At 42.4% G+C, this 10,297-nt stretch overlaps 1 protein-coding gene across 2 annotated transcripts in view; it reads left to right on the top strand.

Moving 5' to 3' along the window:
* The first annotated feature begins 1,534 nt into the window (after positions 1 to 1,534).
* The window catches only part of LOC120019758 (dnaJ homolog subfamily C member 5-like), a 29,937-nt gene continuing 21,174 nt past the window's right edge, over positions 1,535 to 10,297 (top strand). Inside the window, exon 1 of one of the 2 annotated variants that reach the window (XM_038963193.1) lies at positions 1,535 to 1,886. The gene's annotated coding sequence lies outside the window, so the exon portion shown is untranslated. The remainder of the gene's footprint in view (positions 1,887 to 10,297) is intronic. The other variant, XM_038963194.1, reaches the window with a different exon arrangement.

The raw sequence follows: 10,297 nt of genomic DNA, 5'->3' as shown, positions 1-10,297 counted from the left end.
ACACATTGCTCTGTTTTTTTGTTAATTCTTTCCAAACTGGAAAGCTATTTGGCCCTAAACAGAGAGTACACAGTGGCAGAATACCTGACCACTGTGACTGACCCAAACTTAAGGAAAGCTTTGACTATGTACAGACTCTGTGAGCATAGCCTTGCAATAGAGAGTCCGCTGTAGGCAGACCTGGCTCTCAAGAGAATACAGGCTATGTGCACACTGCCCACACATTAAGGTGGAAACTGAGCTGCACTTCCTAACCTTCTGCAAAATGTATGACCATATTAGAGACACATATTTCCCTCAGATTACACAGACCCACAAAGAATTTGAAAACAAATCCAATTTTGATTAACTCCCATATCTATTAGGTTAAATACCACAATGTGCCATCACAGCAGCAATATTTGTGATCCGTTGCCACAAGAAAAGGGTAACCAGTGAAGAACAAACACCATTGTAAATACAACCCATATTTCTTTATTTATTTGAACATTGTTACAACACTGTCCATAGCCATAATATGACATTTTAAATGCCTCCATTCCTTTGAAACGTTTGAGTATAATGTTTACTGTTAATTTCGGATTGTTTTTCACTTTTGTTTATTATCTATTTCACTCGCTTTGGCAGTGTAAACATGTTTCCTATGCCAATAAATACCTTTGAATTGAATTGATGCCTATTCTAAAGTGGCTTGTGCAATAACTCAATTTTCCCTTGCAATATTTTGAAACTTCTCAAACAGTAAAGTCTACAAAATTGTCCACTCTGTTCGTAAAATATTATAGTTTTTGGAAAATAACTGTATTGAGAGAATCTTTCATCGATGAGTATTTGCAGATTGTCGACTAAAATCTATCTCGCTCCATCTTATTCTACTCCTAGCCACTGGGCTTCCATATTTGGTGGTGAGTAGAAACGTCAACCGGATGCTTCAGATGTATATATCCGGTAAACATCTGGCTCATTGTTCTATGACTGTAGCAAATATTTTGTATAACTAAACCAAGATAGACCACAGCCCGTCGTTTCAAATGGGAACAAACGTGCCAAAGTGGACAGAACAAGCAAGGAGGTGGACAGAGCTAAGCACGAGCTAGCGATATCCTATTGGCGCGTTCTATTCATACATTTCATTCATACATTCATACATTTGCATATTTCTGTTGGGGAACGCCTACTCTGAAGTGCGCGTGTCCAATAACTTAATTCGCCTTTGCACTCCTAAACAGCGCACTTTTTAAAAACTTTGGCAAAGGGAAAAGTCTACAAAACTTAGTCCACTCTGTTCGGAACATATTGTAGTTTTGGGAACAGAAAACTGTATTGAGATCAAATGTTCTATCGATGAGTAAATTAGCATAATGTATGCCAATATCCATCTCATTCAAACTGGGCTTCTTCTCACTGCCATATTTGGTAGAGAGTGGAAACGCCAACCGGATGCTTCACATTTATACAACCGGTGAAATATCTGTCTTCTTGTTCTATCTGTGACTGTAGTGTGGTAGTGGTGGTCCAATTATAAGACCATTCCAGAAACCTGACTTAACTAATCATAGTTAGTTGTAACAATTTTATAGTTTTCATAGACAGATTTACAGTAGTTAGAAAAACCAAGATGCTTTTTCTTTGAATTTAAACATTAATTTCACAAGAATCAAATAATTTGTGTAACGACATGACGACGCTGTCCCCTGCTTCTGAGAAGAGGGAATCAACCAATCAGACCGCACTTGTCTGTATGGCTAACAGTACTGAAACGATAGTCTATAGCTGCTAGCATTTTTAGGAGGGGCGGACATTCTGAGCCATTATCTGGCATTCTTGAAATACAAAGTGGATGCCTCTATGATCCAGCTACAGCGAAATATACCTCTTCGTACAAGGTAAGATACGCCGTAAAGTCACCCTGACCTGAGCCACTGGAAATGATTTCGAGCTACGCTAGCCGGTTTTGGCTAAATAGAGAACTAGCCACTAGCTCGCAAGTGTGTGTCGCGAGCGGTCTCTTCAAAGATGGTTTCCTATTAACGTTACTATGGTCTCGTTTTAGTCTCTGGGTGGTAGCTTAGTGAGTGACAGTCCATACTCTACACCTAGAAGACCATGGACATGGTGGAAATCCAAGCAACATATTCTGGCATGGGGTTGAACAGTGTTGGATTGGTTAAATATAATTTATTTGAACGTTTGAACGTTCGCTAGCTAATTGTGACATCCAGTAGCTATCATCGTAGCGAGCGAGCTAGTTAATGTTAGCTGCTAAATTACAGCTAAGCAGCCCGTCGGCTTTTGCAGTTGAAACACATTTAGAAGTATCGGTTGATGTCCATCCACCTGTTTCGCATTACTAACCAACACAGTAGACCACGTTATGCATGAATCTGATCATATTAGTTAGCTAGCTAATAGCTAATCACTCACCAAACGTTATTGACAACATTGATTGACAGAAAGCCTACTAACGTTATCCATGTGCGAAGAAAATAGAAATGTCGTTACTAGTTAATTATTTAGCAAAATAACGTTAGATAGCTTACTACATATGCAGTACTAACGTTAGATCATTCAATAACAATGAATGGGGAAAAGACAGGATGTAAAAATTGTTTGTAATTCTCCATGTGGATATTAGCAGGGGATTATGGTTGTGCAAGGACACAGCAGTTACACGTTTTCACTGAGTCTATATCCACTAAATCAGATTTCAGTCAAATTCCACAGCCACAAAATCTAAATTGGCTACAAACATTTGCTTGTTGGTCTTAATTTATATGGGCAATCCTTAGGTGCCACATCCATTTTTGGACGTATATATTTTTTAATGGCAATTATACGTTATATTATTCAGGAATCAATGGGTACATATGTCATACATGTATACGTCCAAAAATGATGTAGCAACTAAGGATCGCCCATATAAATTAAGAGAGCTAGTATGTGTGTGACAGATGGCTAGATATATCTAGCCATCTCAGCAAAAAAATAAAATGTCCCTTTTTCAGGACCCTGTCTTTCAAAGATAATTAGTAAAAATCCAAATAACTTCACAGATCTTCATTGCAAAGGGTTTAAACACTGTTTCCCATGCTTGTTTAATGAACATGCACCTGTGGAGTGGTCGTTAAGTCACTAACAGCTTACAGATGGTAGGCAATTAAGGTCAGTTATGAAAATTTAGGACACTAAAGAGGCTTTTCTACTGATTCTGAAAAACACCAAAAGAAAGATGCCCAGGGTCCCTGCTCATCTGCGTGAACGTGCCTTAGGCATGCTGCAAGGAGGCATGAGGACTGCAGATGTGGCCAGGGCAATAATTTACAATGTCTGTACTGTGAGATGCCAAAGACAGTGCTACAGGATGGACAGCTGATCGTCCTCGCAGTGGCAGACCACGTGTAACAACACCTGCACAGGATCGGTATATCCGACCATCACACCTGCAGGACCGGTACAGTATGGCAACAACTGCCCGATTTACACCAGGAATGCACAATCCCTCCATCAGTGCTCAGACTGTCCGCAATAGGCTGAGAGAGGCTTGACTGAGGGCTTGAAGGCCTGTTTACAAGCCCACGGTCTCTTGACCAGACAGGACTGGCAAAAAGTGCTCTTCACTGACGAGTCGCAGTTTTGTCTCACCAGGGATGATGGTCAGATTTGCATTTATCGTCGAAGGAATGAGCGTTACACCGAGGCCTGTACTCTGGAGCGGGATCGTTTCGGAGGTGGAGGGTCCGTCTGGGGCGGTGTGTCACAGCATCATCGGACTGAGCTTGTTGTCATTGCAGGCAATCTCAACGCTGTGCGTTACAGGGAAGACATCCTCCTCCCTCATGTGGTACCCTTCCTGCAGGCTCATCCTGACATGACCCTGCAGCATGACAATGCCACCAGCCATACTGCTCGTTCTGTGTGTGATTTTCTGCAAGACAGGAATGTCACAAGTTAATTGACACAAGAAAATAGCAACTCTACAGATCGCAATGACTACAATGAATAGCTAAATTACTTCGGGAAACTAAAGGCGTCTGAATGCTTCCCAGCCCATACAGTTTGGTAGAGTTTGTGCATATATTATGACATTTTGTGACGTTGTCGTTTGTTTTGGACTTCGATGAGGGGTTTCTCGGCTGTTCGGTCACACTTAATTTTTTTCTGGAGGCAATCTGAAGTTCAGAGACGAAGTCTACGCCTCTTTGTCTGTAATTGGTCAACAGTAGGGATTCTTCAATAAATGATTTCTCATTCAACTAGAGACAACTCGTTTTCATGAACGTTTTTTCATTGAAAAATACTGCATCAAATATCTTAATTAGATGTAAAATTGTGCTACTAAGATCTTTTCGGCAAAAACGTCAAAATGAATGACCGATTTCTTGTTCTTTTAATTCTGACTATTTTGAGGAAGTGTATACTGGCTATGGCGTCTCTAAATGGACAAACAGTACTATTTCCACTATCTTCTCGTTTTAAAAGTAAAGGTCTTGAAGTGAGTATGCGAGCACTCGTTCGGCTAGGTACCAGCCGAACTGAATGCATGGGTCCGCAGAGCTCCTCATCCTCTCCACTCTATGCTTTTTACTAACTGTAAGACATAATTAAGATTGATCGAGGAATCCATGTGATCTCTTATCTGTAGCTAGTAATGTTACAGCTATGGGTTTATGTCGTGTGAGCTAGCTTTTGCATAATGCTGCTGATGATCACACCCTTACAGGCAGCCCTCACTGCCATGTGTTTCCTAGCAACGTGAAGCTGCTGTGTTTCCACAATCTTCTCTCACAGAAAATATAGCTCAAACTGTTATTTTATTGCCCTTTTGTCAGCAGATCTATTAGTGAAACAAATGTGGGTCTGTAGTAACATATGGTATGACAATGATATTATTCAATGCATTTGGAAAGTATTCAGACCCCTTGACTTTTTCCACATTTTGTTACGTTACAGCCTTATTCTAAAATGGATTAAATAAAATAAAAATCCCCGTCAATCTACACACAATACTCCATATTGACAAAGCGAAACAGGTAAAGAAATGAAATGCCTTATTTACATAAGTTTTCAGACCCTTTGAGCTCAGGTGCATCCTGTTTCCATTGATCAGCATTGAAGGTCGCCAAGAACACAGTGGCCTCCATTCTTAAATGGAAGAAGTTTGGAACCACCAAGACTCTTCCTAGAGCTGGCCGCCCGGCCAAACTGAGCAATCTGGGGAGAAGGGCCATGGTCAGGAAGGTGACCAAGAACCCAATGGTCACTCTGACAGAGCTCTAGAGTTCCTCTGTGGAGATGGGCGAACCTTCCAGAAGGACAACCATCTCTGCAGATCTCCACCAATCAGGCCTTTATGGTAGAGTGGCCAGACGGAAGCCACTCCTCAGTAAAAGGCAAATGACAGCCGGCTTGGAGTTTTCCAAAAGGCACCTTAAGACTCTCAATTCATGAGAAACAAGATTCCCTGGTCTGATGAAACCAAGATTGACTCTTTGACCTGAATGCCAAGTTTCACTTCTGGAGGAAACCTGGCATCATCCTTACGGTGAAGCATGGTGGTGGCAGCATCATGCTGTGGGGTTGTTTCTCAGTGGCAGGGACTGGGAGACTAGACAGGATCAAAGGAAAGATGATTGGAGCAAAGTACAGGGAGATCCTTGATAACCTGCTCAGGACCACAGAATGTAGCTTAAGAAACAAGGTTTATGGAATTAATAAATTGCTAGTAACGGATGACATTCATATTTTGAATAGATACAGTGGTAGCAATACAATGTTATAACATTTACAGAAAAGACAGAAGTGCCAGTGTTGCTGTTTTTATATTCAGAACCACATTCCTATAAAGCTTAGAGGATCATGTTAAATACTGTTGAAGTAATATGGCTACAGGTTCATCTGCCTCACCTAAAGCCCATTCGTGTGGGAAGCTGCTATAGACCACTAAGTGCTAACAGTCACTATCTGGATAACTTGTGACATGCTTGATATTGTATGTGATATTAACAGAGGTATTTTTCTGGTTGATTTAAATATTGACTGGCATTCGTCAAGGAAAAGCTTCTAATTGTAACCAGTGCCTGCAACCTGGTTCAGGTTATCAGTCAACCTACCAGGGTAGTTACAAACAGCTCAGGAATTAAATCATCAACATGTATTGATCACATCTTTACTAATGCTGAAGAAATTAGCTTGAAAGCAGTATCCAAATCCATCGGATGTAGGAAAACCAAAGTTCCAAAGGCTGGGCCTAATATAGTGTACAGTCGTGGCCAAAAGTTTTGAGAATGACACACACATTAATTTTCACAAAGTCTGCTGCCTCAGTTTGTATGATGGCAATTTGCATATACTCCAGAATGTTATGAAGAGGGATCAGATGAATTGCAATTAATTGCAAAGTTCCTCTTTGCCATGCAAATGAACTGAATTCCCCCCCCCCCCCCCCCAAAAAAAAATCCACTGCATTTCAGCCCTGCCACAAGGACCAGCTGCCGTCATGTCAGTTATTCTCTCGTTAACCTCTACCGACCCCCCCTCCCGGATCCGGGATCCTCCTCATCAGAAACGCTGACTAGCCTAGCCTAGCGCCACAGGGAATATCATATAATATAATTTCATGAAATCACAAGTCCAATACAGCAAATGAAAGATAAACATCTTGTGAATCCAGCCAACATGTCTGAATTTTAAAATGTTTTACAGCGAAAACACAACATATATTTATGTTAGCTCACCACCATATCCAAAAAAACACAGCCATTTTTTCACAGCAAAGATAGCTTTCACAAAACCCACAAATAGAGATAAAAATAATCACTAACCTTTGAACAACTTCATCAGATGACAGTCTTATAACATCATGTTATACAATACATTTATGTTTTGTTCGAAAATGTGCATATTTATAGCTACAAATCCTGGTTTTACATTGTGAACATGGCGCCAAAATGCTCCAAATTGTCCGGAGAAATTTAGAGTCACGTAATCTAACAGAAAAACTCATCATAAACTTTGCTGAAAAATACATGTTGGACATATAATTAAAGATACACTGGTTCTTCAACCGCTGTGTTAGATTTAAAAAAAAAAAATGGGATAATCTGAGACAGTGCTCAGCCATTCTCCGCCATGTTGGAGTCAACATATTCAACAAAAATACGAAATAACATCATAAATATTCTCTTACCTTTGATCTTTCATCAGAATGCAGTGCAAGGTGTCCTAGTTCCACAATAAATCGTTTTGTTTTAGAATGTCCATTTCTTCTGTCGAATTTGCAACTTTGGCTAGCATAGTGGAGCTCACGTGTCCATGAAGAGTTTACGCATGAACGAAAAATTCAAAAAGTCATAATAATAGTCGAATAAACTGGTCAAACTCAGTTGATAATCCATCTTTAGGATGTTTTTCAGAAATCAATCCAATAACGTCCCAGACGGAGCATTTCTTCGTGTCTACCTAACGCATTGCAGAAAACGATGTGACAAACCCTAGTGCGCAGCAAAATACTGCCAATATGGCTGACCTGTCACTCCAAAAGCTCTCATTCGGTGCATGCACATTTGTGTGTGGCCTGCTGGAGGTCATTTTGCAGGGCTCTGGCAGTGCTCCTCCTTGCACAAAGGCGGAGGTAGCGGTCCTGCTGCTGGGTTGTTGCCCTCCTACGGCCTCCTCCACGTCTCCTGATGTACTGGCCTGTCTCCTGGTAGCGCCTCCATGCTCTGGACACTACGCTGACAGACACAGCAAACCTTCTTGCCACAGCTCGCATTGATGTGCCATCCTGGATGAGCTGCACTACCTGAGCCACTTGTGTGGGTTGTAGACTCCGTCTCATGCTACCACTAGAGTGAAAGCACCGCCAGCATTCAAAAATGACCAAAACATCAGCCAGGAAGCATAGGAACTGAGAAGTGGTCTGTGGTCACCACCTGCAGAACCAGTCCTTTATTGGGGGTGTCTTGCTAATTGCCTATAATTTCCACCTTTTGTCTATTCCATTTGCACAACAGCATGTAAAATGTATTGTCAATCAGTGTTGCTTCCTAAGTGGACAGTTTGATTTCACAGAAGTGTGATTGACTTGGAGTTACATTGTGTTGTTTAAGTGTTCCCTTAATTTTTTTGAGCAGTGTATTTTCCAGCATGATGGAGCACCTTGCCATAAGGCAAAAGTGATAAGTGATAACTAAGTGGCTCGGGGAACAAAACATCGATATTTTGGGTCTATGGTCAGGAAACTCCCCAGACCTTAATCCCATTGAGAACTTGTGGTCAATCCTCGAGGCGGGTGGACAAACAAAAACCCACAAATTCTGACAAACTTCAAGCATTGATTATGCAAGAATGGGCTGCCATCAGTCAAGATGTGGCCCAGAAGTTAATTGACAGCATGCCAGGGAGGATTGCAGTCGTGGCCGTATGTTGCAGGGTCTACAGACAATCACGGATTACAAAAAGAAAACCAGCCCTGTCGCGGACACCGACGTCTTGCTTTGCTCGCTTTGAGGACAATACAGTGCCACTGACACGGCCCACTACCAAAACCTGCGGGCTCTCCTTCACCTCAGTCAACGTGAGTAAAACATTTAAACGTGTTAACTTCTTGCGGATCAGTGGGACGCTAGCGTCCCATTTCGACAACTTCCGGTGAAATTGCAGAGCGCCAAATTAAATTACTATAAATATTAAACTTTCATGAAATCACAAGTGCAATATATCAAAATAAAGCTTAACTTGTTGTTAATCCAGCCGCCGTGTCACATTTCAAAAAAGGCTTTACAGCGAAAGCAAACCATGTGATTATCTGAGGACAGCGACACGAAAGTCAGAAATAGAGATATAATTACCTTTTGAAGATCTTCTGTTGGCACTCCAAAAGGTCCCAGTTACATTACAAATGGTCCTTTTGTTCGATCAAGTCCTTCTTTATATCCATAAAAACTCAGTTTAGCTCCCTCCTTCAAAATGCATACAAAATGAATCCCAAACGTTACCAATAAACTTATCCAAACAAGTCAATCAACGTTTATAATCAAACCTTAGGTACCCTAATACGCAAATAAACGATAAAATTTAAGACAGAGAATCGTTATTGTCTTTACCGGAGAAAAATACCAAAGAACGCGCTCTCATTCACACGTTTGGAAACACTACAGCCAAAATGCCGGTCCAGACGGCATCTCTAGCCGCGTCCTCCTAGCATGCGCAGACCAGCTGGCTGGTGTGTTTACGGACATATTCAATCAATCCCTATCCCAGTCTGCTGTTCCCACATGCTTCAAGAGGGCCACCATTGTTCCTGTTCCCAAGAAAGCTAAGGTAACTGAGCTAAACGACTATAGCCCCGTAGCACTCACTTCCGTCATCATGAAGTGCTTTGAGAGTCTAGTCAAGGATCGTATCACCTCCACCCTACCTGACACCCTAGACCCACTCCAATTTGCTTACCGCCCCAATAGGTCCACAGACGACGCAATCACACTGCACACAGCCCTAACCCATCTGGACAAGAGGAATACCTATGTAGGAATGCTGTTCATCGATTACAGTTCAGCATTTAACAACATAGTACCCTCCAAACTCGTCATTAAGCTTGAGACCCTGGGTCTCGACCCCACCCAGTGCAACTGGGTCCTGGACTTTCTGACGGGCTGCCCCCAGGTGGTGAGGGTAGGAAACAACATCTCCACCCCGCTGATCCTCAACACTGCCACATGGGTGCGTTTTCAGCCCTCTCCTGTACTCCCTCTTCACCCATGACTGCGTGGCCATGCACGCCTCCAACTCAATCATCAAGTTTGCAGACGACACTATAGTGGTAGGCTTGATTACCAACAACGACGAGACGGCCTACAGGGAGGAGGTGAGGGCCCTCGGAGTGTGGTGTCAGGAAAATAACCTCACACTCAATGTCAACAAAACAAAGGAGATGATCGTGGACTTCAGGAAACAGCAGAGGGAGCACCCCCCTATCCACATCGACGGGACAGTAGTGGAGAAGGTGGAAAGTTACAGCGCCTCTTCAACCTCAGGAGGCTGAAGAAATTTGGCTTGTCACCAAAAACACTCACAAACCTTTACAGATGCACAATCGAGAGTATCCTGTCGGGCTGTATCACCGCCTGGTACGGCAACTGCTCCGCCCACAACCGTAAGGCTCTCCAGAGGGTAGTGAGGTCTGCACAAGGCATCACCGGGCAAACTACCTGCACTCCAGGACACATACACCACCCGATGTCACAGGAAGGCCAAAAAGATCATCAAGGACAACAACCACCCGAGCCACTGCCTGTTC

This window comes from Salvelinus namaycush, chromosome 24, assembly GCF_016432855.1.
Source record: "Salvelinus namaycush isolate Seneca chromosome 24, SaNama_1.0, whole genome shotgun sequence".
In the NCBI taxonomy this organism is placed as follows: domain Eukaryota; kingdom Metazoa; phylum Chordata; class Actinopteri; order Salmoniformes; family Salmonidae; genus Salvelinus; species Salvelinus namaycush.
This window is presented reverse-complemented; position numbering and strand designations above follow the sequence as displayed.